Raw genomic sequence first — 23,941 nt, 5'->3', positions numbered from 1 at the left:
TATAGATAAACCACATCTTCTTGACCCATTCGTCCGTTGATGGACACTTAGGCTCTTTCCATGTTTTAGCTATTGTGGAGAGTGCTGCTATGAACATTGGGGTACATGTGGTCCTATGCATCAGCATTTCTGTATCCCTTGGGTAAATTCCTAGCAGTGCTGTTGCTGGGTCATAGGGGAGTTCTATTGTTACTTACATTCTTAAGCAAATTCTCCTCCCCCCCCCACCCGCCCCCCAAATCTGCCGTTACTTTAATATTTTAAGCTCGGGATTTGTAAGTTTGTTTACAGGTGGCATGGACTTTAAAAGCATTGAGAAACACTGTGTTATAGGTGTGCTTATTGGTATGGAAGTGTTAAGGTGTTCACAAGGTTTTTTTAAAAAACAGCTTGCCTTTCTATAGCTTCCCAGATTTTTTTGAGCCCTGTTATACTTTTCTGAAAAGGACTGAAATGCTTTTACCGTCTCATGATATTGTTGAATTTAAGTGTACTTCTCTATTTTTCAAAATAAGCTTAGTGTATCTCTATTAATAAGAACTGTGGAAATGTTTATAGCATAAAAAAATCTGTGATTTCCTTATTGTAATAAGTGGAAACACTTATTAATGAAAAGTAACCCACTTTTACTCTTTTCACTTTTACTCTCTCAAATTCAGGTTTGTCTGAAATTAGTATAGCTATAATTTCTTCTAATTCTCGTTTATTTTTGTTATGTCTCTTCTAGCCATTTATCAGTATTTAGATTTTAAATCAGTCTGAATCCTGACAGGTCTTTAAATGAGATTTATGTTGATAGCTGGTAATAACAGTAATACTAGCTTACATATACTAAATGTCTATATATGTTACAATAAAATAGCATGTGCAATATCTCATTTTTATAAACTATGATAAATCTATGATAAGCCACCTGGAAAACAATCTAAAAGGAAATATACACAGCTATTGATGGTGGGACTGCCAGTGATTTAAGTTTTTACTTATATGAATATTCAAAGTTTTGATAACAAAAATGTGTTATTTCCATAATTTAAAAGTGTCACTAATTAACAGTGGAGTAGGATAGTCAGCCACAGGACAAAGTAGACAAACATCAATAACTATCTTATATACCAGCCATGCCCTTTAGAAAGTATGATGGGGGAAAGGACAAAACAAACAAGCAAATAATGTTATTCTCATTAGTAACATAATACATAAAATGCCCAGAAATGAATTTAAGAAGTATGTACATCCTTTCAAAAAGAAAAGTTTTTTTCTGAGGTACTTGACACAGTGGAAAATTATATTATGGGTTTCAATAGGAAGACCATGATTTTTAAATGGTAGAGCCTTGGATGTATTTAAATGCCCACACATAGAGAAGAAAATTCAGTTTTTCACACAATGGAAGGAGTGATAGTTCTTTAAGTAGAATCAGTAACATTTGGTGCCTGAGAAGTTGTGGAGCTCAAGGAAGTACTAGGGGACAGTGATATTTCCAAATTTCCACGTTAAGCTCTTGGACAAAAGAGGATCTCACTAATAACAGCAATAAAAGAACCCTTTATGGAGAATCTGTTTATAGTAGACACTATAACAGTTATCTTCATAAATTGGCTGATTACATCTTCATCACCATCTGAAAGTTATTCTTATCAACCCCACTTTTTAAATAAAGAAACTGGCTTTTTTAGCAGCGATCAATCAGTTGCCTGAGGTCTCACAAGGGTAAAGTGTCAGAGGTGAGACTTGAACGCAGACCCATAGTCTAAAGTGGCTTTGTTTGTTTTTTTCCTGTAGACTACTATACTATACTTTTACAAGACAAAGACCCCAGAAGGAGAAGCAGGTTTAGGATTAGGATAATGAGTCTGGCTGTTTAAGAGATTTTTATTCATTTGTTTTACTTTCCACTTTATCTCTGATCTGTTCCAGGAGATTTTTCAGTTTCTCATATGTTATGCTGGGTAAGGGTAGCTGCATAAACATTGGGTAGGTAGTGCAGATTAAGTTATAAATATACCTCTCAGTTTGTCTTATAAAAGCAGCATTCCATCTGACTTATCTTTATTATGGAATTGCCAATTTATGTTGTGCCCTTCCTCCAGATTGCTTAAAATGAAGTCATATAGGCAGTCTAATTTACAAGGTAATTGCATGTGGGAAATTACATTTCCTAAATGTTCTGCCACACAAGAAGAATTCTGAGAAAAAAAATTCATTCTTTGGGGGAAAACTCATTTTACTTTCTTGGTAAAATGCTATGATGTATTCTCTTAATTGACAAACCCCATCACATTTTTTTTATAGATTATCTAGTGTTTGGGAAGCACCTCAGAGAGCCTAGAAGAGATTAAATATTTTCAGGTCTGTGTAAGTAAGTATGTGCTTCTAAAGCCGTAATGAGGTAATTAGGTATCTCTCTGAATTCAGCAAACTAATTTATTATTAGTTTTTTATTTAGTCAAGATTTACCTTGTGGAATTAGGCTTGCAGTCTGATTCACCTCACTGATGTCACGTCATTTCATTTCCTTTGACTTTAATAATTACATTTAATAATTCAAAGTCAGATACCTCTGTTGTTCATGTAATTCAGTCATGTTTAAAGATACCTAATAACTAATGCACACTCTTTCGTATTCTGTTTAATGGCCAGATGCATGTTAGTGCTTAGTATTTGGGGCATCACTGTGCCCCAAAACATATTACCAACACTTGCAGTGCATCACCACATAATGAAATTACAACTGTAGCTCTAAATGGGACCCAGTTTGCAAAAGTATATAGTGTACCCTTTAAAAGAAAGAAAATTAACGATACTCATTGTTCCAATTCTTGGGTTTAATTAGCTCTGGCTTGCTAAAAGAAAAAAAAAAGCTGAGTAAGTAAATAGGATGTACTTCCCATAAGTCACAAATTCTGAATCATTGCTGTGTTTTATATAACTGACCCACAAAGATTCTTTGCTCTGTTTTTTTTATCTGTGTGTCTTAATTTTGTGTTTGTGTTTTGTTTGACAAAATGAAGGACTTTAATTTGATTAGCTCATAAAACCCTCCCATTTTTAAAATACCTGAGAGCTTAGGCCTCATTTCCTTTGGGCCTTAATCCTTTTGCTAATTGATGCGGGCGACTTGTCTGCTTCCACCCCACCCCACCCCCCACCCCACCATGGTGCAGATGGCTGGCTGAGACGGTGAGGTTCTGTGTAGGCAGTTTGGTCCAGGGATGAACCCATTCACGGAGCAGGTCCATGCCATGTCTGTGGGTACATGACTCGCACAGTCCAGTGGGGGAGTGTGATGGTTTTAAAACATGGCTCCCAAAGCACTTTGCCGCTCCTCCCTTCAGCTGATGGGGCTATGCCCTCTCCCCTTGAACCTGGGCTCTGTTCCTGCCCTGCAGAAGACTATGGCAGAAGGTCTGTTCAGTTTCTCTTTAGAAACTACCAGTTTCTGGTATCAGCTTCCACTTCTTGTCTCTTGGGACACTCCCTCTTGGAACCTCGCTACCATGCCGTGAAGAAGCCTAAACTGCCCTGTAGAAAGACCTAGGCAGCGAGGAACCAACAGCCAGCACCTGCTCTCGTCAGCACAGAGAGTGAGTCATCTTGGAAGTAGATTTTCCAGCTCTGGGAGGGCTGCACCAGCTGACACTGTGGAGCAGAGGCAAGCCATGAACGCTGAGCCCTGCCCAAATCACAGAGTCCTGAGCTAAACAAGCGGCTGTTGGGTTAGGTCACCAGATTTTGTTGCTGGAGCAAGGAGGTAGTCACATAAACCGGCGATATGGAAGCAGTGTAGAATCACAGTGGCAGCAGTACGTACTGGGCGCCCCAGGAACACCGAGGAGAGATGGGTAATCCTCCGCATTAAGGAAGACTTCCTCAATGAGACCACAAGCGAAGGAGTCTTGCATAAGAGTTAGCCAGGTTGGGGGGTAGGGAGGGGCGTGGAGGGTGAGGTGTTCTGGGCAGAAGGGACAGCAGTGTGACCAGAAGTAGAGGCAGGAAGTGGCAAGATGGAAATGAGAAATTAGGAGCAGTTAGAGGTTGCTGGAGCATAACGTTGGTGATAGGAAGTACTGATTGATCTAGGCTAAGAGATTAGCAGAGTCTGTCCAGGACGTCTTTGTACACTAAGTAAAAGTGTATTGTATTCAGTCAATTTGGTGCTTTTGTCATTGCCTCAGCTAGTACTGGATGGAGGCGTCTGGTCACATTGTTTGGACGGATCCTTCTATGGACTGTAGGGAAAGTGGACTTTGAGGGTACGAACACTTTCCAGTGTTAGGTGAGCACTGCAGTAGTTCAGGCAAGGACAGTGAGGGCCTGAATTCACACTGCAGTGATGGGGAGGAACAAAAGAAAATACCTTCAGGAAATAGAGGGTTAAAGAAGAAAGTATAAAGTAAGAATATTTAGAAACTAACTGTGAGGAGAAAGAACAAAGTGAAGGAAAACTCTTAGGTTTCTAAGTTGGGTGACTGGCTGGATGCAGGTACCACCAGAAGGGAGCAAAAGGAAATTCAAAGGAAAATCAAAATTAGAAGAGACTTAAGCCACAAATGAAGATTTGGGACGAGTATTGTCACAGAGTTGACAGTTGGAATTATTATTGGATGAGCTCACCCAGGAGAAGAATGAGAAAGAGAACGGAGGATAAATCCTTGGGAGTATTACCCTGACATTTAAAAGGTAGTTAAAGGAGGGGCACCTATGTGGCCCAGTCGGTTGAGCCTCCGGCTCAGGTCATGATCTCATGGTTTGTGAGTTCGAGCCCTGCATCGGGCTCTGCGCTGACAACATAGAGTCTACTTGGGATTCGGTCTCCCTCTCTCTACCTCTCTCTCAAAATTAATAAATATTAAAAATAATAAATAAATTAAGGGTAGTCAAAGGAGGAGCTCATCAAAGATTCGGAAAAGAACAATACAAGAAGTTCCAGAAGAAGCAAGGAGTTGTCACAGTAACCAAATAAGTAGTTTCAAGTAGGCAGTAAATCTTTTGTGTCAAATGTAAGCAACCAGTCCAGTAAGATAGGGATAGATGAGAAGACATTTCTGACTTTAGCCAAGCTGGACGAAAGGATAAGTGAATGGGAAGTTAGAAAGCAGACACAGATAAGGTAGCCAAAGGAATGGAGACCAATCGGAAAAGAACACAGGGCAGGAGAAGATGTGGTGGTGGTGATGGTGGTGGTTTGGGGGGAGTGGAGAAGAATGTAATGCTTTTATGACCCAAGGAATTCATGCCAGTAAAAGGAAGTGGTTGGGGAGAAAAGAATAAGAAGATATGATTCATGTAGTAACATTCACATGCAGGAGACAGAAGAACATAGCATCGAGGGCAGTCCTTTGAGATTGGAGGAAAACAGTAAGGATGGGTATAGATGTACATAATTTTATAGGAAGAAGACAAGAAATTAAAGATTAGAGTTGGTTTCATTTTTTCTGTGAAACAGGAGACACGTTTGTACACCGAGAGAAGGGAGCAAAGCAGGATGAAGAGCTGTACTGAAGAGAAAGATTTGTTTTCGAATAATGTTTTAGAGAAATGGAAACAAGGACTGGCTAGCAGTCGGCACGAGGGATTAGTAGGAGACTCTGCAGTGATGTTGGGAATGATAGTTTTGTACTAGTAACCATCTGCGTGGTTATTTGATTTTACCCAAAGAAATGCCCTCATCCCCAACCCACTCATCCCTTCCCCCCCCCCCCCTTAATGGGCCTCTTTGGCTGAAGAAGTAGGAAAAATGTGTAGTCTCCACTGTGATCTTCACTTTCCACAGAGAAGGAAGCAGGGCCTCCAGGAAGAACGACATTTTGTTTACAGCAGGGCAATAGAGCACTCTGGGTAAAGCTGGGGAATGATTTGCTTTTTTTTTTTTTAATAATGACATCAGGGTTCCCAAAGACAAAATAGAAAAGATCTGGAAAGAAATCAAGAATGAAAAAAGCCACAGATGAGAAAATGCCAAAGAGTAAGAGGTTGGGGTAAAGGAAGGAGGTTGGGGGGCGCGGGGTGGTGATGGGACTTCCTTTGATTCGGTGGCCAGAGGTGACACGTGGAAGGGAGTACCTGACGTATCTTTTGCACAAGGCATTGTGGTCGTATGCCTGACCAGTGTTCCCGAGCGGCTTCTGGCTTTGTCGCAGAGCTTTGTAAAGAGGAAGTGAGAGTCCTGCACCAGTCGGGGCTGGCATCCTGATGTTCAGAGCAACGATGTGGACCCTGGTTGAGTTGGGGAGCTTGCTCTGGGTGAAGGCAGCCACAGTCTTTGCAGTGGGGTGGAGGAGGGCGGTACCAAGGACCTTGGTTGGGTCTTCCCAGAATTGTCGAACAGCAGTATTTCCATTCCTTGCTGCTCTCCTTCTCTCACAGATTTAACAGTAATAATCCTCATGAAAACATGTTTATATTAAATACAGGCTTTACAGTTTATAAATGATGCTTTCAGCAACCCCGAGAGAAAGATGGGGTAGATAATGTTAGTCCACTTTACAGACTAGAAGGCAAATCTCTGAGGTTAAGGTCATACTGCTAGTATGTGGCTGAAATAAAAATAGAAATCAGATCTTGTAACGTTTCACATTTTTAAGCTATGCCACCCTGCATTCTGGGGGCTGAAGGTAAATTGGGCTCATGTAACCCAGCCTCCCCTTTTATAGGTGAAGCAGCTGAGGCAGCAGCCAGGTGAAGTGAAAGGAGCCCAGATACCACAGGTTGGGTGTTCTGAGAAGCCGATTCTGAGATGGGGGTTGAAATGGAGAAGTTTGCTAGGGAGTGATCTTGGGATCGACACCTGGGGAAGGGAAGGGAAGGGAGGGGGTTATGACTGGGCAGAGGGAGAAGTCAGGCTGATGATACAGTCTCATCAGAAGGTCAGCAGACCCTTGCAGGGAGTTCTGAAGATGAATGACCCTTCAGGCCTGTTCCTGGGCTGGGAGAATAAAGCCAGGCCTATATCCCGCTTTGAGCAGCCACCAGATGCCAGTCACTCCCGGAAGGGGCGTGGTCTTGGGTAAGGTGACTCTGTTTTTTGTGTCTTTTTGTGTGTTTGTTTTTTAAATGTTTGTTTATTTTGAGAAAGCGCTAGTGGGGGAGGAGCAGAGAGCAAGGGAGAGAATCCTCAGCAGGCTTTGCCCCGTCAGCACAGGACCCATTGCAGGGCTGCACCCCACAACCTGTGAGATCATGACCTGAGCCGAAATCAAGAGTTGGATGCTCAACCAACTGAGCCACGCAGGCGCCCCGAGGTGACCCTCTTTTAACCAAAGTGGTCTCCAAAGGGGACTGAGAGCAGAGGACTTGCTGGCAGCAGCCCTCAGGCTGTTTTTTCCCCCGAGGAGCGTCTGGAAGGTGCCTCACAGTTTCCGCCATGGTGGACTCAGCTTATCTAGGCTTGGGCTTAAGTCCTGGCACTGCCACCTCCTAGCCCTCAGCAAGCTAGTCAGTCAGTCGGGTTCTGGGTAAGGGTTCTTTAAGCCTCAAGGTCTTCTGCTGTAAAGTAGGAAGAATCAAGTGGGAACTAAGCCTTGGCTTCCTTATTTGTGAAATAGGAAGAATACTTGTACCATCCTTTGGGGAAGGTTGAAAAGATCCGGTGAGGTCATAAAGTTTCCAGAGTACCCATTGCTTTTAGAAAATCTGTTGTTATCTCTCTCTCTCTCTCTCTCTCTCTCAAAATAAACACTAAAAAAATTTTTTTTAAAAAGGGGCGCCTGGAGGTGGTGGGGTTCAGTCAGTTGAGCATCTAACTTCAGCTCAGGTCATAATCTCTCAGCTTGTGGGTCCAAGCCCTGCATCGGGCTCTGTGCTAACAGCCCGGAGCCTGGAGCCTACTTTGGATTCTGTGTCTCCCTCTCTCTCTGCCTCCCACCTCCCCAAAATAAATAAACATTTAAAACATTAAAAATTTAAAAAAAAAAATTTTTTTTTAAATGTTTTATTTATTTCTAGGAGAGAGAGAGAGAGAGAGAGAGAGACAGCGTGAGCAGGGGAGGGTCAGAGAGAGAGGGGGTGACAGACTCTGAAACAGGCTCCAGGCTCTGAGCTGGCAGTCAGCACAGAGCCCAACGCGGGGCTCGAACCCACAAACCGCGAGATCATGACCTAAGCGAAAGTCAGACGCTTAACCGACTAAGCCACCCAGGCGCCCCAAAAAAAAAATTTTAAAGAAAAGAAAATTTGTTGTTATTGTTATACTCTACATGAAGTGTTTAGTTCAGTGCCAGATACATAATATTTGCCATGAAGGTTGCTCAATAAATTATTCGTTAAAAATGTTCCAGAATATGTCAGTGACCTTCTGGGGGCCAAAGTCAGTGTCAAAGCCAGAGCTAGAATGCATTCTACGACACCACTCTCAGGTTTGGGTTTCAAGTCAAGGAATATGGAAGGAGCTATCTGGCGGTCAGAGTGTGGTGAAAGGGAGTGGGCCCCTGAATGTGACTTTGAGAGCGTCTGATTCCTTGGGCTAAGTCACTGGTGTTAGTCCAGTGTGAAAATGCGTTTTTGAGATAGAAGCAAGAAGATTAAAATTAAAGATGAAGTCAGCAGAGTAGCAGATCTCCTTGAAAACAACACTGTAGCAGAAGGCTGATTACAGTTCAGGACAGGTTGCTTTGACGCACTGGGGCTAAGTATATGTTGTATGTCTGTGACTGCACATGTATGTAACATATGACTGCACTTTTGGGTTTCCCACCAGTTTTGCCTGCTTCCCTCAGCAGATCTGGATTCGTGTCCTGCTGGCTCCTTCACGTATTGAGTTTTGAACCAGGGATAATTCACTCTCTGGGCTTGAGTTTCCTTTCCAAAATGTGGATTTGGATCTAGGTGAGCCCCTTTGCCTTCTATCATGGTTTAGATCTTTATTTCCCAATATCCCCTACAGCACAGATACTTTAAGACAAAACATGGCCATATTATCCCACAGGTAAATGATCTTGTGGGTGTGCAAATGAGCACGGTGTGTTGAACGGAGCCTACAGAGAAAAGCATTTAGTAGCTCTGGCAAAGAAACCCCTGATACTTAACACCTCGGTGAAGGGGAGAAAAATCACTGTTATGTGAATCAACCAGAGTACCCGATAGTTATCACAGAATTTCTGTCCTTACCTGCAGTTTTCTGTGGAATTACCCAGTTCATTGTTTAACATTTGTGGACAATCGCTTTTGTGCTGGGGAGTGTGCAAGAGCAAGTTTATGCAGGCTGAACCCCAGCTTCATTCATCTAGGGAGAGAGTGCGACGGTGGTCAAGTTTGGGAGGTTGGAAATTGTAAATGTTTTTTATTTTCTACCAGGAAACTACACTTAATATTCAAATGTAGTCTGGATCCAGTGTCCTAAGGCTTTTACTATGTATGGAAGCATCTGCTTTTTACTTTTTTCGTTTGGCTTCTGCGCTCTGCTCTTACTATTCTTACACAGCTGGGCTTGTGACTTGAGTAGCTTTTCAGAGATGTCAGCAATTAAAGCGCTCATTGGAGGTTCATCACACATGAGACATTTTGATACCACTCTTTTATTAGTATCTTCATTTCTGGGAATTTCCTCAGTATTTACTCTTTCAAATTTCTTCTTGCCTGAACCATTATATATTTTCTCAGAACAAGTATTTGGTGCTTATGATTTTGTAAGCACGGGATTTAAAGATTAGCTTTGAAAATAGGTCAGGGAAATTCATCTACTTAGGTTTAAAGCTAGTCAGGTAAGGCAGTTATAAAAGCAATTCAGAAGTTTTTCAAAAGCACTTGTGAAATCAGTCTTTTGTAATTCTGTGAAAGCTGCTATCTGTGTAGCTCAAGTGCGATTCAGACTTTTCTTCAGTTTTGCCAGTTCCTCATCCATCCATGTGTTATGATTCATCCATTCGTTGTTCATGTATTAATTCACCAAATACCACTCCAGACACTGGGGTAACAGAGATAAATATGAAAGCCCATATTTGTGCCCGTTCTGTGCCAGGCGCTTCGAAAGTTGGGAGGTCAAAGCTTGTAGCTGCACAGGCTGGTTGTGATCGAGTGAGCATTACAGTGTTTTCTTAAACTTGCTGGTAATCTGTGTGACTTTAGGTGAGACCAATTCTGTGACTGTTTCCTCATCTCTGAAATAATTCTGCTCACCCTCTTTACTCCATAGCTTTGATGTAAGAATCAAATGAAATAGTGATTTTGAAAGGGATTTGAAAATGATCAGGTATTACATAAAGACCAGTGGTAACCTTGTGACTGTGGTAGTGGTTTTGACCATTTCATTGCCTCTTTGGACGGGATTAAGGATGAGTACATTTTTATTGTTCTCTTGAACTAGATCTGTATGTGGACGATGGACAGCCTGTACCATTTCTCCCACATGTACAGCTGCCTTACCTCCCACGCAAGGGGCATAGAGTACCTGGAGATGTAGCTGAGGCAGTGATGTCTCTAGCCGGTAAAACTTATTTCAAAAGTATTACACTGCATGAAATCAACGAGTATTGGTTAAGTGCCCAGACGAAGTGGGCAGAGAGAAGCATCAAGGCTGAGATGGCATCTGTCTTCAAAGTGGCCAAATATAAATCATAACCTTGATTGCAGCTTCCTAAGGATTTGTTCAGCGATGTCCAGTTGGCCTTGTAATCTTTACAGGAGCCCTCTCTTAGACATTGGCATCCCTTATATCCCTTTTACATCATGGAAGAGATCATCTTGTGAGAAAACTAAAAAATTACTTCTGGCTTCATGTTTGATATACTGCTAGGTTTTAGGTCTACCTACCCACTGCTCTGGGATGAGACATGAGGTCAGATCTTTCCTAGAGCAAACCCAGTTATGGACTAACTCAAGAATTGCTCTGAAATATTATCCCTACAATACAGAGGGCTGTTACACTCACTGCTATGTCCCACTGCCTAAAAGAGTGCCTAACGACAAACTCACTAAAAATGTTTTGAATAAATATAAGCCTCAGCCTACTGTAGAGAGTTCTTCTGATATTCTGATAATCCCAGATGGCTTCGTTTTATTAAAAAAAATATATATATATATTTATGTATGTTTATTTTTGAGAGAGAGCATGAGCAGGGGAGGGGCGGGGGGGACAGAGGAACTGAAGCAGGCTCTGCGCTGATAGCACAGAGCCCATCGTGGGGTCGAACCCACAAACTATGAGATCATGACCTGAGCGGAAGTTGGACACTTAACTGACTGAGCCACCCAGGTGCCCCCAGATGGCTTCTTGAAGGCAGAATCTATATTTTATTTGTCTCCAAGATTTCCAGTGTCTGGCACAGGCCTGGTGTTCTGGGTGTTTGTCCAATGGACACATGGATCAGCACAACCAGAACTCTGACGGGTGCCCCACCCGACGAGGGCCTGATCTCTCCCTCGAGAAGCCCTAAGAGACAGAGAAGGACTTGTTCCCAGGAGGTCTGAGGCATAGCCCAAAGTGGCCTGCGACAGATAAGTTTCACGGAAGTTTCTTGTCTCCGTTTTCGTTTTTCCTAAGCTTTTTGTTTCATTTTGTTTTATTGTAGTATGGTCGATGCATAGTGTTAGGTTAGTCTCGGGTGTACGACATCTACTCGGCAACTCTACATTATGTGACATGCCCACCTCAGGTGTAGGCACCATGTGTCACCATGCAGCGCTGTTACACTGCCACTGACTGTATTCCCTGCACTGTACCTTTTTATCCTCGTGACTTACGCTTTCCATAACTGGAAGCCCGGGCCCCCTCCCCCCTTCACCCATTTACCCAGCCCCCCACTCCCTGCCCCTCTGGCAGCCAACCATCAGTTTGTCTGTATTTATGGGACTGTCTAGCTATTTTGTTCCGTTTTGTGTTTTAGATTCCACGTGCAAATAAAAGCATACAGTGTTTGTCCTTGTCTGCCTTATTTCACGTAGCGCAATATGCTCTATGTCCATCTATATGATCATAGACAGCAAGATCTCATTGTTTTTTATTGCTGAGTAACATTCCATTGGATACATACATACACTATGTCGTCTTTATCCTTTCATCTATCAGTGGACATTTGGGCTGCTTCTAAATAATGCTGCAATAAACAAAGAGATCCATATATCTTTTTTTTTTTTTTTTTTTTTACATTTATTTATTTTTGAGAGACAGAGTGCAAGTAGGGGAGAGGCAAAGAGGGAGACAGAATCTGAAGCAAGCTCCAGGCTCCAAGCTGTCAGCACAGAGCCCAATGTGGGGCTCAAACCCTATGAACCAGGAGATCATGACCTGAGCCAAAGCCAGATGCCTAACCGACTGAGTCACCCAGGCGTCCCACATATATCTTTTCAGCTTACTGTTTTTGTTTTCTTTGGGCACATACCCAGTAGTGGAATTATTGGATCCTGTGGTGTCTCTATTTTTAATTTCTTGAGGAGCCTCCATACTGTTTTCCCTGTGGTTGCACCAGTTTGCATCCCCACCAACAGTGCGTGAGGGTTCCCTTTTCACCACTGCCTCACTAACATGTGTTATTCCTTATCTCTTCAAATGTACCTGCTCTAACGGGTATAAGGCAGTACCTCATGGTTTTGATTTGCATTTCCCTCATGATTAATGATGTTGAGCATCTCCTCTTTTTTAAATGTTTATTTATTTTGAGAGACAGAGAACACGAGCAGGGGAGGGGCAGAGAGAGAGGGGGAGAGACAGAGAATCCCAGGCAGGCTCTGCGTTCTCAGCGTGGAGCCCAACACGGGGCTCGATCTCTTGAACCGTGACATGATGGGCTGAGCCGAAATCCGGAGTTGAGTCCCACGCTTTGCTGACTGAGCCACCCAGGCACCCCGAGCGGCTTTTCATGTGTCTCTTGGCCTGGAGTTTCCTTTCTAATCCTTGCTTTTGTTTTTGATTTTCTACTCCATTCATGTCCCTTTCAATATAATCCTCAAAAGAATGAATGTAATCGATATTCCAAGAAGCTACCTCAGGTATACCCTCTGCTGAGTCCTCTCTGTTGCACGTGGTGGCACCTGCCTGCCTGCCATGCCGCTTGGCACCGGGTGGGGCAGGCTGTTGTTTGAAGCCAGTTCAGAGCCATGTAAGAGACCGGAAGGCCCAGAGAGCATTGGCACAGAGAGGAGAGGGGAGTGCGACAGCCGGCCACGGTTACTTTCTGGGAGTTGTGTTGTGCCATCCTTCTGCCTCGTGACTCAGTTCTCCCTAAAGTGATAAGGAATACTCTTTCCGTACCTTGCCCACATGCAAGTAGGTCCTTCACTCTTTACAGCAGCCCTGAGAAAGTGGTGTTTCCTTGTTTTCAGTGTTCCTATTGCACAGATGAGAAATCGCAGACCAGGAGCAGGGCAAGAGCTGGGGTAAGGTGAGTGAGGCGCTCGCCTGGGGCACAGAGTTTGAGGGGCTGCCAAAACCTCAATGATCAAGATAAATAACATCTTGTATGCAGTCTTTAAAAAATTAAAATTCGCAGGATCTGACAGGGCCAGCATTAAGGTGAGTCGTGCAGTTAAGTGCAGGATTGGGTTCTGTCCTAACAAAATTTTACTTTGTTCATAGTGCATTTCTTTTGGCATTCCTTTTGACAGTTTGAATATCGCATTAAAACATGACTCGGTCTGATTAGTGAGTTTCTGTGTACTCTCTTCAGTTTGGCCCCCGGGCGGCTGCCTTCTTCACCCCCCTGCCCCCCGGACCCAGCCCGTCTCGCAGATAGATGCCCTTGATCATCCACCTGTCCGTAGCAGAGCCTACTTTTGGAGCAAGGCTTTCAGTCTTTCTGTCACACCACACAGCTGCCTAAAATACCTAATCTTCTTTGTCTCTGAACATCTATTGGTCTTTTGTTGTTCTTTATATTTTCTTCTGCTTTTAAACCCCGTTATTTAAGTCTCTTTATTAACCCCTCTTATCTTTCCCTATATTTTTTTTCTGTAAGTGCATAATTGTGTACCCTCTCTAGTTTTAAGTTACTTGACTTCTAAACATTTCTGGATGGGTCTTCTCTCAAGGGCACACTATGAACTCCCTGCCTTGCTTAGAACTAGATTCTGTGACTCAAATTAAGAATGTCTGAATGTAGCTAATTCTGCATGAGGTGACGGAGAGAAGGTTTATTTTTTTTAAACACCCTCAAATTATAGAATGGCACAGTGATTAGAATAACAACAAGGAATTCAGCAGCATGCCCCTAAACTCAAAATCCCTACATACATTGATCTTTAGTGAAGTTTCTTGGATAATGAAACAGTCCATAGTAAGAAGCAAATGGCACTGTCCATGTTCACCTTTTGTGCTGGGAGGGCGCAGAGGACTATGGAGAGGTATAAACAATCTCTTTCTATGAAGATTTTGTTTTTCTAAAGTACTTATCAATTGATCCTGCTATATTGGGAAGGACAGATCATTTTCCTTATAGTTGGCCTTACTTCTGAATAATTTACAAGCATCATTGAGAATTTCACGTCTAGTATACCTGTTGGTAGCAGGGTCTGGGAGGGGGGAGTTGGTTGTGAATAAAAAAAGAAAGTACTGGCAGTTTTAAGATTAGAAATAGAAGGGAGAGGCGCCTGGGTGGCTTTATCAGTTAAGAGTCCTACTCTTGATTTCGGCTCATGGTTTGTGAGATTGAGTCCGCATTAGGCTCTGTGCTGTCAGTGAGGAGCCTGCTTGGGATTCTCTCTCTGCCCCTCCCCTGCTCTCGCTTTTTTTTGCTCTCTCTCTCAAAATAAATAAATAAATTTTTAAGAAAGAAATAGAAGGGAAAATAAAAGATAGCAGTGGTAGAATTTGGGTTTGTTTGTTTGTTTTTTGCAAGTCAATCTTACCAGAGGTGAAGGGAGTCGAGGGCAAGGAAACAGACTTTGGGATTATTTATGCTGCAGTGTCTGTTGAGAAGAGGAGTGATGTTAGGAGTTACGGTGGCCCTGAGAGTTTCATCAGATAAGAACTCTGCTTTATAAATAAAGGCCGTGAACATTTGGTTTGAGGACCAGACAGAGCATATGTTCTCTTTACTGCTTTACTTTCGTGAGCACAGGCATGTACGCAGGCTTCCATCCATGTGGCATTTTCATGGGAGACTGAGAAGTGAGACTCTACAAGGTCAGGACCAAATCGCTAAGGGAGTTGAACGCTAAGCTGAGAAGTGGATATCTTACAGGTGATACTGAAACTACAGGAGACTTTGGGTATAAACAAGAGTATATGCCGAAAACAAAAAGGTGTAGATATACAAATGGTTTAATGTGGTGACATGATGCAGGAAAGAGAAGAAACAGGCAATCCTAGTTGGTGTGTTAAAGCAGTAAGTATTTGGAACACTGTTTTGGTGGTTAAATTAGAAAGGAAGACCATGAGACATGTGGCAGAGGCAGCTGGCATTCGTCACCAGCACGTATATTGGTTGTTAGAAGGAAGGAGAGGAGCAAGTGGGTGGCTCAGTTGGTTGCGTGTCAGACTTCAGTGCAGGTCATGATCTCGCAGTTCCGTGAGTTTGAGCCCCACGTTGGGGCTCACTGCTGTCAGCCTGTCAGCACAGCACCCGCTTCAGATCCTCTGTGTCCCCCTCTCTCCCCCTCCCCTGCTTGTGCTCTCCACAAAATATTTTTTTAAAAAAAGGAAGGAGAGGGGGACCCCAGGGTTTTATCATGAATGCCCTAGAGAATGGCCAATCCTTACCCACAAATGCAGAAGGAACTGTTTGAGAGTGAAGGAAAAGGTGGTGTATTCAATTTTCATGTTTTCTTTGAGGCAGCGGTGTGATAAACAATTAAAATATCTTTTAGGTGGTTGGAGATGCAGCCCTGGGGCTGGGAGAAAGAAGAAGGCTAAAGGTAATTATTTAGCAATTGCGCACCCCAATAGAACGTTGAAGTTTTAGCAGGGACAACACAGAGGGCTGAGATGGACACACACACAGCCACTGGCTAGAAAGAGGAGAGGCACTAGGAGGAGCGGTCTGTGACAGAGGAGCGCGGGACCCCAGAGCAGCAGAAGAGCCAAGGGAGCAAAGGATTTCAGGAGGGCTGGTGTGCCCCACCACTGCCGGAGCCTGGGGATCAAACTAACGAGTCCTCGCAGGAGCAGTCTCAGGCTTAGAAAACAAGAACCGAATCCAGGAGTAGGGAGAGTGTCAAGAAGTTAGAAGCTAAAATCACAGGTGATTCCGATGGAAGACCATTGTGTGAACTTGAAATGAAGTTTAATGCATAGATTGCCATCGATAGATGACATGTAAATGTCTTGTGTTTTATCAGTTTCAAAGACTTATTTTTTTAATCAGCAGATATGTGGGGGAGAGACCTTTTGTATTTCCACAAAATATGAACTTCTTAAACAAACACTGCTTTTGCTCATTCCCCAAAATAGATGAAGATAAATTTAGCTCTTTTACTTTGAGTAAGAGAAGCTGGTTTAAATGTGTGGCTGACTTGGTTTTCTGTGTCTAGTAGCATTCCAGTGCAAGGAAGTAAAATACTGGTTTTCTTTCATTTTGTTTTCCACTTCTATCCGTAGAGCAAATAAAACCATACCATCCTAAAATGGCATTCCTCTGTATTCCACTTACTGCTTGATTAATTTATTTCTTGTCTCTTGACATAACTTTGGAAGAGAAGGGTTTTGTTTTTTTTTTTATAGCAGGGGTTCTGATAGATGTGAACATTCCCTGATCACAGCTTTCTACAAAATCATTAACACTCTTGCTTTATGCTTTGAGTGTTTGCTTCTTGGCAATAGTTCATGGAATCGGACTGAATCTGAAAGCTTGAAGGCAAACTTGAATTGCTTAGCTCTGTAGTTATACAAAGGATAACTTAATTCACTTGAGTCATAATAACAAGGCATCCTGAATCAGTTACTGTCATCACCTGTAGTTAAAAATAATCAGTCAGGAGCCTCTGACCAAGCTGAGGGCACAACAGAGTAAGTTAGCATAACTGGTTAACCTGTCCACTGGAAGTTTTTGTTCATTCACTCTGTCAGTTCATTTAACATTTATTGAACACATACACACTTTGTGCCAGGCTGAAGTAAAGGCCAGTCACCAACCTTAGGGTTCTTCAGGACCAGCATCTACAAAGCACACAAATTTTAATACCATGTAGTAGTAGATGTTACAGTAGCAGTAAGCATAGGGAACTGTAAGAAAGAAAACATGAGCAGAGTATAAGGAGAGAAGTAAAAAATGACATTGGAAACAGTATATTGGATTATGTAAATCCTTATGACAAATAGATTTGAGGAGGAGGGGAAAACTGGAGACGGGAAGGCAGGAAGGAGACAAGTCTTCCTGAAGGTGGTATTAAGGTGGGCATGGAGAGAAGGAATTGAATTTGAGAGGTATTTGGGAAGTAGCAGTCACTGGCTGAATGGAAAACATAGGAGGTAGTAAGAGATGAAGTAGAGTCAAGGACAAGTTTGCAGCTTAAATCCCCGGGCGCTGGGGGGACAAAAGACAGAAGGGTCAGCCTTTGGCTGTCTCTAACATGACATTACAGCAGCTGAGTCATCCAAGGCTGATTCAGTCCTGGACATGAGTCCTACCTGTTCATCTTTGAAACCAACTGTGAAATAAATGGCTTTTGGCATCTCTGAAACTGAGACCTTTGGAACAGTGATAGATATGAATCAGATTTCATAGGCAGGAGCCTTAGGCTTTCTACTTCAGGGTTCTGGAAGATGCACACTTGGCTTTTATTGCACTAGGATACCCTTTCGACAGTGGTTTCCAGTCCTGCTTTTTAATAACTCTGTAATCAGTTACACCTTGATAATGATTGTTATAACTTAGCACTTTGTATCTTCAAAAAAAAAAAATTCCCAACATTAAATAATTAATCTGCATAATATCCCTGTGAGTTAGAAGGTGATTACCGCCCCATTTTCCAGATGGGAAAACCCAGAGCGATACTCGGTGACCGACCTGCCCGAGGCTGTACAGCCAGCCTCACCTTCGCAGATCAGAATCCTACATCTGCAGTTTCCTTTATCTTATCGCACTCAATACTACATGTTCGTTGTCAGTCTTAACTTATTAGATCATGTTTACTATTTCACTTACTCAGAAATCTCAGCATTTAGATATAGAAAAGGGCAAGCAAGATATAGCAAAAAGTGAAAGTGACCAGATGACTCAGCCCTGCCTATGTGGAGGCGGGGAGGTGCCAGAAATAGGAATATAAGCAGGTCTTCACTCCAGCGTATCCGGGGAAAGAAGGCCCATTTTCCAGTGGAGCAATGACCTCATTCCAGCTAACAGACCAGCCAGTCATTTTGTCAGGGAGCCTCCACTGGCACTTGGGTGCAAATGTGCCCCTACCCAGCAGCAAGAAAACAGTCATTATAGAAATCGTCTGTCTGTCTGTCTTTATATACATAAGGCTGTGTGGTGTGTTGGAAAGAAAACTGACTTCGGAGCCAGACCGACCTGGGTTGAAATGTCTTCTAGGAGGGAGCGAGAGGACGCTAGCCGGATCCTTTTCCTGCGGCATTGTGGGAAAGATTACAGGGTGACGTATGTCAGCTGCCCAGCGTGCACCCTCACAATTACTGCTTCGTAAATGGTCTCTGCTATTTTTATTCCCAAAGACGAGATGTGATGCTGAGAGAGCCCTCTGATTTTTTTTTTCTGTTGGATGACAGGACCAGGTAAATTCAACTTTTGATGAATTACAGACTTTTCTTCAAGGAGCCACTGAAACACTTTGACATTGAGTTAACTAGATAGGGTATCACCCCGTGTTCACTGACAAATATGGGAAGGTAATTTCAGTAGGTCGGTCATCAGTGTGTACCTTCCAAAACATTATAGTCATGTTACAGTAAACTTTTTATATTTGTTGCTTCACAAAGATTTATTGAAGTGATAAAAGTTATTATGGAAAACAGTGTGCAGTAACCATGGTAACAGTTATTTGATCTCACAGTAATTAGCTAAGCATTCAGTTGCACAATACTTTCACAATGCCTTCCTGGTTAGTTCATTAAACAAAATTAGCTTTTGTTTGAACTGCCTTCCTACGGCGTCCCAAATTTGATTTTAGTTCAAAAGAATTAGAAAGTGTGTTTTAAAAGTACCTTTCCGACTTACAGCTTATGGACATATTTGAGGTTGCAACTGGTCTTTATTTCATTCTTTATTTAGACCACAGTACGCAAGTGATTATCCCCTGAAGTGTGTGTCTTTTGGTTTAGTAGAGGGGGCTTAGAAGTGAACGGTAAAGTTGGGAGACCAGTTTCTTAATTCTGGCTCCGTTCCTGGCTCAGATTAAGGGGGCGGGGGTCAGCTGATGTCCTTTACCCTGACTGTGTTTCTATCGCAAGAAACATTGGGTTGCTGGACTATAAATCTTAGAATCCTGAGGTCTCATCACCGTGGGTGTTTCTTAATAACCTGCTGTCTCCTGATGGGGTAACCCAGAGCCAGTAGGTGCCCCCATTTTCTAAAGCACCCTGCGCCAGATGCCTCTTCTGCCCCGTTTAGCATAACTCGTGCTGCCTTCAGGTACCTCTCCTGTGAGGTGGAACGTATTATAGATGATTCACATCAGTGATGATGTCATTCTCAGAGGACATCCCAGAGCCCTTGGGACAAGGGTGCCTCAAACTGTGTTTAAGAAAGGCATAACTGCTGTACACCCTATCCCTGTCCCCCCACACCCCAATATACAGGTGAAGCTTAAGCCATACACACTCTTTGGCAGTTTGGAGATCCCATCTGCAAGGGAAAGCTTCAAGCAGTCAAGATTTCAGAACAGAAAATGAACCCCCCCCCAAAAAAAAATGTTTCAACTAATTTACTAAAAATGAGGCTGTAAAGTTAGCAAAACAGGATTTTTAAAACTTCAGGGCAAGATTTTTGCATGAATTTATTTTTAATTCCTGTCAACATGGTGATTTTATTTTAAGCTCATATAGTGTTTTAAAGACAATACTGGCTTTTAAATTTATTTTTTTAATTTTTTAAAATTTATTTCTGAGAGAGAGAGAGAGCAGGGGAGGGTCAGAGAGAGAGGGAGACACAGAATCTGACACAGGCTGAGCTGTCAGCACAGAGCCTGACGTGGGGCTCAAACCCATGAACTGTGAGATCGTGACCTGAGCCGAAGTCAGACGCTTAACCGACTGAGCCACCCAGGCACCCCAATACAGACTTTTAGAAACTAGTTGCTTTCTGATTTGTGAGTCAAGATCTTCTCTCAGTTAACTGGATGTCACCTACCAGTTTTCATTTGGGCAAATGGTTTTTCATGCAGGCTATAACATTTCCAGTTTCGTGCGTATTTATTTGCCCAATTAGGTTGTTTTCTATGTAGGATAGATGCATGTTGAGTTTCAGTGACTAGGGTTAGAATATAACAATAAGAATCTATTTGTTCTTGATTGGTCTTAATATTTGTTTTGGCCAATCTGAAGATAATAAAAACGACAACAGAATAATAAGTTATCCTAGGTGACCTCAGCATCTGACTCATTCTTTTCCCCTGTCTTCCTCATTCCTGCCTTCGTCCTGTGTGATTTTGACATCTTCGCTGAAAAGGACCCTAAAACTCTTCATACTTAATTTCGGTTCCACATACTCTTCCTTCTTTGTAGAAGAATATTTTTCTGTCACTGCATTTGGGAAAAAATTTGATGACCTTTGATGTAGCTCTCGTTGCTGCTTCTGTGAAAGTTTTTCCTATTTCTCTCTCACCTTGTCCCATGTTCCCTAACTCTCTCCTGTCATTTGTGCCTAATTCTGGGGCACACTTATTTTAACCTATGGTTAAAAATGATCTCCCCAGGGGCACCTGGGTGGCTTAGTCGGTTAAGCGTCCGACTTTCGCTTAGGTCATGATCTCGCAGTTAGTGGGTTCGAGCCCCGTGTCGGGCCCTGTGCTGACTGCCAGCTCAGAGCCTGGAGCCTGTTTCGGAGTCCGTGTCTCCCTGTCTCTCTGACCCTCCCCTGTTTATGCTGTCTCTCTCTATCCTAGAAATTAAAAAAAAAAAAAAATGATCTCCCCAATGAGCTGTGAACTCCACCATCAGAGTTCCTTTCCATATTCCTCACTGTAACTTTCTGTGTAACCTACAAGTCGATGCCCATGGACAGACAGACAGCCAAACTTGCCACTCCCTGACTTCTTAATTCTAGGCATTTGTAATTTTCATCTGCTGCCCAGCCCAACCACACCAGATATTTACCTTCTAACTCCTTCCTTTTCTGTAATCTACACAATTTTCTGTTTATCGACCTTCAGTTACTTCAGGAAAAGAGGAAGAGAAGTACTATTTATTGAACACCCAATGTGTTTTAGGTACTGTACAGTATGTTTTAGTCATTCCCACAATCCTGTGAGGTCTTAATATCCACATGTTGTATCATGAGAAACTAAGGCTCAGAAAGACTGATTAGTATAAGAAGCTAATAATTGAAAGAGCTGTAACTTGAACATGGGATTCTGTCTCCACAACCCAGCCTTTTTCACTTTTTCCAATTCGTTGGCTCCATTTTCATGTCTCAACCCAACATGAATTCCACACTAAGCCAATTCATTAAAGCAGTTACCACCACGCTTTATTCCTTTGATCTCTTGGCCTTGTGCTGGGCCATTAGTCAGAGGTCTACCTTCCCCACCGGGTCTTCTGTGCTGCTCTGGTTTCTAGGTCTCTGCTAAGGAAATGACACACATTCTTCCAGATGTGACTCCACAAGGACAGTACTCCATTTCATGTAGACAAAGAATGCCCTATTTGCCACTCATATATTACACCTAGCCCCTACAGTGCCCATGACGGACATTGGCAACCATGAGTTCATTTTCAATATTGCCTTCCAGGAAGTCATTACCACCTGAAGGGAATTGATATAGTAGATACAACCTGTTTGCCAGTCTGTTCTACCCCCTAACTTACTGTTGCTGAGTGGTTTTCCTACTCTTTGTTGGTCTTACCACTGACTGAGTAACAAACACCCTAAAACCTCTTCCTTACTTCTGAAAAAACTGGATGACTGATTGTTGTCTCAACACACTTTTGCTTTGCGTTTGCTCACACTGAATTCTTCTGCTTGGCCCACCTTCCTCGTATCACTGCAGAATAATTAGTAACAGAGTGGTCTCTGTTAGAAGTTTCATGGAGACCATCTGGTGTGTATTGTCCACTGTATATACGGTACCTGGTAGAGTGTAAAAGCTCATTTAAATAAAGAAAAAAGGAAGATGCATTTGACAGGTAGTTGTACATATATCTTTTTGATTCCTGACCCAGTGAAGTCAATATTATTATCCCAATGACAGATGAGCAAATGAAGCTCATGGTTACTCTGCTAGGAAATGAACCTGCTGAAATGCTACCTCTTCTGGAAAGCCTTTTACAGCAGTGTTCACACCCTGCCCTACATGCTGTATGAAAGTCCCATTTTCCCCACTAAGTAATGGATTCCTGGACAGGAGAGAAAGTGCTTTCTTCATCTGTGTCTCATGTTAGACATATGTAGAGTGATTGCCGAATGGTCCGATACCCTGTCTGCCATTTCACTGGGTTGGAGCCTCCACAACAAGTTTCCATCAGCCATCTTCTCCGTCACCTGCGTTTCCCTCCCTCTCTGCTCTCCTGTGTCTTTCCTGCGGTTCCTCCTCCTCACATTGCCTCTTTGGCTATTATAGTCAAGGCCATCATGGTATTCATTAGGCACGAGGGGCGCAGTGACTGAATATGTTTTTAAAACCCTCAAAGTGTTGGAAATCTCAAAAGAAAACTTATTGGCTCAAAAATAGTACAGGATCAACGATAAATGCTTAAGCAAACAAATACAAAATCAAATATTTTGTCTTTAGTAGATGTTAAATGTAGCCATGATTCCTGAGAAATCGTAGCAAACTGTGGAATAAATGAGTAGTAGCCAAATAGTTTCAAAACCAAATGCAAAAATTCTTTCAAAAATGCCTTGGCCATCCATTATTTTTTTTAAGTTTGTTTATTTATTTTTTTTAGTAATCTCTACACCCAGCTTGGGGCTCAGACTCACAACTCTGAGATCAAGAGTTGCATGCTCTCCTGACTGAGCCAGCTGGGTGTCCTGGCCTTAAAATTATTTGTTACTTTTATTTTTTTAAGTTTATTTATTTAGTTTGAGAGTGAGAGACGGGGAAGGAGCAGAGAGAGGGAGAGAAAGAATCCCAGACAGGCTCAGTGCTATCAGCATAGAGCACAACATGGGGCTTGATCTCACGAAATGTGAGATGATGACCTGAGCTGAAATCAAGAGTCAGCCACTTAACCAACAGAGCCACCCAGACACCCCATAAATTCATTTTTAAAATGTGGGTTATAAATACAACTTTTAGTGTGTTTGTGGTGATATTGGCACTGGGACTCTGAAAATTAAACATAGTTGATACTTCAAAATTGGCTGGGTTCTCAGACCCAGACAATTGGATTAATATCCAGTTAATGCTGGATAGTAATTGATTGTAGTTCAATAACGATGGTCATTGTTATGGAGGAAAGGAAGTAAGGATATTTTGTTATTCTACTTATGTTTATTTTATTTTATCGACAAAAAGGAAAAAAGACTGAAGGGAATTCCCCCTACTTATGCAGAATGGGTGCCACATTCCTATGGAGATGTTGAGTAATCTTTGGGGTTCTCAGGTGGTACCAGTAAGAGCCTCCTAAATGTTCTGCCTGGCCCTATTCTCCGGTGACTTGCCACCCTGCCTGGTTCCTTTCGAGAATAGGAAGTTGGGGGGCAGCACGGAAGCCCTAAGGGCAAAGCTTTGCTAGAGCAGATGAAGCAAAGGGATGCCCAGGCCCGGGCCTGGGAACTGTGTGGGAGCCGAGGAATGTGCCGTGTCTCCATTATTTGCTTGTGTGAGGCATGCCGGAACTGACCTTTCCACTTGCCCTTCACATGGGGGGCGGGGGGGGTGGGAATCAAAGTGCTGAACCATTGTTTGAAGTACTGATAATGCAGTGACCATGTGGACAGTATAGTCGAGGTAT

The 23,941-nt window shown here is 42.7% G+C and overlaps 1 protein-coding gene across 2 annotated transcripts in view; it reads left to right on the top strand.

The window, feature by feature from the left end:
- NSMCE2 (NSE2 (MMS21) homolog, SMC5-SMC6 complex SUMO ligase) overlaps nt 1-23,941 on the top strand; it is a 218,808-nt gene that overhangs the window by 117,851 nt on the left and 77,016 nt on the right. The window lies entirely within an intron of this gene.

The sequence above is a fragment of the Hyaena hyaena genome, unplaced genomic scaffold (assembly GCF_003009895.1).
Source record: "Hyaena hyaena isolate Hyena2069 unplaced genomic scaffold, ASM300989v1 scaffold_62, whole genome shotgun sequence".
Taxonomy (NCBI): Eukaryota; Metazoa; Chordata; class Mammalia; order Carnivora; family Hyaenidae; genus Hyaena; species Hyaena hyaena.
The sequence above is the reverse complement of the archived record's forward strand: the minus strand, read 5'-3'. Positions and strand labels throughout refer to the sequence as shown.